This window comes from Protopterus annectens, chromosome 7.part0, assembly GCF_019279795.1.
Source record: "Protopterus annectens isolate FY-2018-M chromosome 7.part0, PAN1.0, whole genome shotgun sequence".
Classification (NCBI taxonomy): domain Eukaryota; kingdom Metazoa; phylum Chordata; order Ceratodontiformes; family Protopteridae; genus Protopterus; species Protopterus annectens.
The window spans coordinates 1,851,213,177-1,851,219,176 of NC_056739.1; positions in this window are offsets into that span (position 1 = coordinate 1,851,213,177).

Here is a 6,000-nt window from a genome sequence, read left to right on the forward strand (position 1 = left end):
CTGTGTTCCATAGTATATCCAATGCTGTGGAAGTTTTTTTGTACCCTTCTCCCGAATGATACCTTTCAACAATGAGATCCCTTTGATGCTTTGTAAGATCTCTGTGAAACATGGCATTTGCTGTAGCAGGCAACCGAGTAAATGTCAGGAAAATCCTACTAGGACAACTGAACTTTATTTGGGGTTAATCAGAGTCTCTTTAATTTATGGCAGGTGTGTACCCAAGAAGACTGAATGCTGTAATTAAATCAAAAGGTGCTTCAACAAAGTATTAGTTTAAGCCTGTGCACACTTATGCAACCAGCTTATTGTTAAGTTTTTTACTTTTTGTATTTATTCTCCTAACAGATATGTTTGTTTTTCAATTGAATTGTACAGGTTATAGCTCACATTAAAGGAGGGAAAAGTTTTGAAATGATTTATTGTGGTCTCATTTTTTATTTCACAAAAAACTTGCATTTTAACAGGAGTGTGTACACCTTTTATATCTGCTCTATATATAGGAAAATAAACACAGCAAAATAAGTTTTACAGGTAACCAGCAAAGAAAAAAGTTAACTATGTAAAATAAGATGTATAACTAAAGCTGTTCACCGTGGCAAATAATGAAGGAAAGGACATTTTAGTTTTCTGTCTGGCAAATAATTTATTAGTGGCAAACACATGTTTCAAGAAGAGAGAAAGTCAAAGGATCACATACAAATGTGGTCAGCATACAAGTCAAGTAGACCTCCTTCTACTAAGAAAAAACTTTCCTTAGTACCTATTTAATGAAAGATACAATAGTCTAATTCTAGTGGCAAAATGTTTCATGGGTGAATCAAATAAAATAGGGCACTCCTGTTTTGTACCACCCCTAAAAATGCATTAATATCCTGTAACTCAGTTTTAATGCTCCATGTAGATTTACTGCATACTCTGTTAACTACAGTGTCAAGGCAAGCACAAAACCAAAATCTGGTCAAATTTTGAAAGAGATTCTTCAGTGCAACTCTACTGATTGCCTTTTTAGTGTTTACTGAAAAGCTACCACAAAAGACCATCAAGCAATGTCCATACTACTCTCCTTATATTGTCCCTAGCTTGCCTCTGGGGGATGAAACTAAGTTGATCTTGGTGCACAAGTGTCCCTTAACAAAGGTTCTTATACACTTAGCCTGAGGAGATACAATATATTATAAAACCCACATTTATAATTGCAAAGAAGAAGTAACTTATCAGCAGCCTTGAATCCCTACTTGGTTTTGAAATTACAGAAATTATACTGGTCCTCATGAGGAGAGGTGTATCACTTTTTTTTCTTTTGAATCAGAAAAATTTAAAACATGCAGTATCTTTTCTTTTCTTTCTTTCCTTTTTTTTTAAGTATCCTTACTGAATTATCATTTATGACATACGCAATCATATAGTTATATAAATTAAAATAAACCATATTGGCATATTGTCAGTTACAAACATTATACATCACATTTAATCTTCTGTACAGTCATTGTCAATCCAGTATTACATAACTCACTCAATCCCTGCTTTCCCTTAAACCTTACTCCTCTCCCAAAACATTATTCTGCATGTATTTTTCACAACAATTCCCATTTTTTCTAAGTAATTTGCTCCTACCCTTTTTTAAAGTTCCGACTTCCGGTTGTTTTACCTATGTTATTATATGCACTACTTTTAGTACAGTTGGTTTAGACTTTGATTTCCATTGCCTAGTAATTGCTTTTTTTGGCAGCCACCAGAATAAAATTCAGTGAAGGCCTTATTGTGACTAGGCAATTCCGATTCTGTATCACAGCTCAAAAAATAATTTTCTTAGTTACACCAATTTGCTCACCCAGTATTTCAGACAAAATAGTCTATAGGGAATTTTTAAAACTTGCTATCTCATTTAATTCTCAAAAAATATGTTTCCAATTACCTCTTTTTTCCCCATCACACCTCCAACATTTGCAATATACTTGAGGAAACGTCTGCTTGGGTTATAAAATACCAATGCAAACACTCCCAAACAAAGATCCTAAATTTTCTAGACTTTGTTGCATATTTGGGAGCCGTGCATATATCCATCCATTGTTTCTTTGTAAAATGCTTATCCAATTTCACTTCCTAATCTTTTCTGACCTCCTCTGATTGATTCCTATAATTATCATGCAAAATTTTATATAACCTACTAATTATCCCTTTTTAACAGCAGCTTGTGTTCTAGATACAACTAAATACTCTACTAGTGCTGGTCTTTCACTCAGAATTCCAATTTCCCTTTCTCTTTGGCAAAACTCTGACATAAATCCTTGATAGAAAATGCAGTGTCTAGCCTGCAGTCCAAATGCATTCTTGGCCTCTTCTCATTCTATAAGATTTCCCTCTCTTAACTATGTACTGTCAATACCTTGATTCCTTTGCCAGTTTTAACCAGTAAATTCCTGCCCCCTCTTGTTTAGTCTGTGTACCCCTAATTGCAGTCATCTCTATCATTAGAATCTCCTTTCTCCATTCCTGTGTAGGCTTAGTTCTTAGAATACTTTCTGATAAGTTACAAATATAATATTCAGTATGGCTATTATTATTCTCCTTAAGGATCTGTTTCCAAAATCCCACTAACTCCTTACTTCTTGAGCTTTCCTCCTATTTCATCATCATTTCTAAAATATCTCTTCAAATCAGGTAATCCCAAACCACCTTGTTCTATTGGAAAGATTAACTTATCCCACTTGACTCTTGCCCTCTTCCCCACCTTGATAAAATCCTTCAAGTCTTTAGTAATTGCTATCCACAGCTTCTCCTCTAGCTGATAATATATGACTGACCTTTGCATAAAACTAAAGAGGTTAAAAACATTTTCACTGCTTTTATCTTGCTATCCATAAACAAGCGCTTCCATTTCCTCAGTTTTTGTATTATCTTTTAAGTCTTTTCCTACATACCCTTAGTTGACATAACAAAATCTGTTTTTAAGCCATACTCCTAAGTACTTCATTTTATCATGTCCCAATAAATATGGGTATTGTGAACCAATTTGTGTGCGGGTGCAGTTTACAGCTATAGCCTTTGTTTTATCTTCATTAATTTTATATCCTCGAAAGACTTGAAACTGTCTCAGAATGTTCCACAGCATGAAGATGTCCTTTTCTGGTTTTATCAGGTACAAATTAATATCATCTGCAAATGTAGCCAACTTTTCTTGATTACCATACCAATTACATACTTTAATTTCTGGTCCTTTGTTTTCTTTGACAATGGTTCTAAATATAATGCAAATAAGAAAGGAAAAAGAGGAAGGTTTGCAGCATTCAAAAAAAGCCCGAACATCACTATTCTGCCCCACCCAAAACTTCTGAATAGGCCTCTGACATCATCATCACCGGACACAAACCACACACAGGTTCCCCTGTTTCAGTGTGTAACAAGGACGACTGTACCCCCCACCGACTGACTTTTTGAGTTAGTCATTTGTGCTAAAATGTGTAATCTTTTTGAAGGTGCATCATACATTTCATATCAGCACTTTTCAACTACAGTAGTTACTTTGACCTCTAGTAGTTCTTCAGCTCTGTATTTTAAGACCCTAATAAAATATTTATAGTCATAATCTGCTACCATGTTAAGCAACTGTAGGTAAGAAAGCACTTCATTAATTGCCCCATATTCAGTGTCATAACCTTCCCAACATTTCATAGTCAATACTTTTAGTTTGACATTCAAATATCCTTTGATTGTATCCCACACAATATTGAAAGGGGGTTAATAACCCTTATGAGCATATCATAAAGTATTTAACAGTGTATCCAGCAGCTCTTCAAAAAACAAACTTCTTAAAATGATCAATAAATACAGCATCCTGTTGACAACTGGAGGGGGAGGAATATTTATATGTACTGATAACAGCAAACACTTAGATATCAGGAATATAGTTAATTCAAAGGTATACAACAAGAAGTAGAATAATTTCATCATACAGTGCATAATAAGTTCCAAAGCGCATCCCAAGTGTGACTAAATAATGTGTCTAATAAGGTCCCTACTTGGAATCTGCAGCATCTATACCCACAAATTCTATGCAGCCTGTGTCCTAGTGGTGATGCCTTCTATTTAAATGATTACCAGACTGTTTAATTGATGGCACAGTATTAAAATCTACTGGAGCCACTTGGTACCCATCAGAGAATTACAGAATCCTAGAGAAAATTTCACTTACCTTGGCCATAAAACGGTGACACATGTGATATGTTATAAATTTAAAACAGGGGTCCCCATAACATCTCTAGGAGCTGCCCATATCCCACTGCCATTTTTACGAATATCATAAGTCTGCCCTCCCTGCTGAGACATATTAAGATGTCATCTGACTGCACCACCCATTACATAAGCATGTTCAGTTTAAGTGTTTGGCACCATCATGGTGAGCCTACTGAAGGACAGCTATACTGGGTTTTCCAGCTGCCAACTGTTGAAACATCTTAGACATGTTTAACTGAGGTTACTAGCTCATTAACAATCTGTGAGGTGGTTCTAAACTTCTTTCTCATTTACTTTTGATGGTCTACTCTTATAGTCTCATTGTAACATGGAAATGGACAATATGTCACTGCTCCATCAAATGTTCAACACTCCTCTGTTCTAAAACGCAAACTGACACCCAACCCACACAATACTGTAACAGTCTTAAAATCAGTCACTAAAAACACACAACAAAATTTTATCCAAGTCTGTGTCACCCCAAAATAAGTAAACAAGGATTATGAGTCTTTCCTACATGCTGATGAATAAGTAAAGCTTTCTTATAGATATATTTAACTATTTATTTGTGATTTATTTTTATTTGTTTTTTTTTTTGGGGGGGGGCTAGTGTTAAGCAGGTGCCATAGAGAAAGGGAAAAGTACAAACTTCCATTATAGTAAGTTGCATAACAATGACATGTTTCAGTAGTAGGCCTACATAAACCAGTCAGGGTTCAGACAACACGGAGGAGAAAATAGATTATCTATAATAAAATAGTACATCTGTTTGCAAATTCTATCAATGCTTTGTTTGCTTTGGACAGAGCAAAAGCTTTGCAAACCCTAAAAGAGTTGAGTTTAGGAATAAATGTTCCATAGGTCTTTTGCCCTGGAATGCTGTCAGTGTAAACAAAATGACTGGACTGCCAACAAATAAGTGGTTCCATGATGTACTAAAAATCCTAACTTAGCAAAGTCTAACATGAAGAGTTAAATAAACAAAAGATAACTGATCCTTATGCTGCCTCCTGCAAGTCAACAAAGGTTCAGATCCCCCTTCTGTACCCCATAACCATCCTTCCCAGAACGTTGTTACTTTACTGTGATACAAATGTGACATGTCTAGTGAGAGATATGCTTGAAGGATAGCTTCATTGAATCCAGTCATGAAAACAGTCCAGTTATGAATTAGTTAGAACAGCTATGTGTGCAATCTTACATGTCTATGCAGTAACAGATGTCAGGAAGGTTATGGGAACAAAATATTGTATTAAGTTTGGAATGTGCTGTGCATGGTGTCTGTTTATCCAGTAGCAGATGTTAGGGTGCTAATAAGTGCAATTTCACATGTCTATACAATAACAGATTGTTATGGGAACAGAATGTTGTATTAAGTTTGGAATGTGCATTGTTTGGAATATGCATGGTGTCTGGTTAACACCCAGTCACTATGCCACATCAGGTTAAGGAATGCATGACTAAAGTCATATACAGTTGTTTACACTACTGTCCTGCCTGAATAAAAGAAGGGGTTTTTCAGACAGCAGACTGAAATTTCACCTACGGATGAGCGCACCTCGTAGGACTTATGCTTCCAGAAGAACTAATCTTCGGTCTGACTGTTCTGGGATTTCCCAGTCATAGAAGTTTCACAGTTTAACTGGTGATGTTCTTTCTTTTTATTTTATTGTACTGTATTGTATAATAGTATGAATTTTGATAAGTGACTAAGTAAAGAATTGAAAGTAACTAAAGTGTTGAGCCTCTTCTTTACCCTTGGTA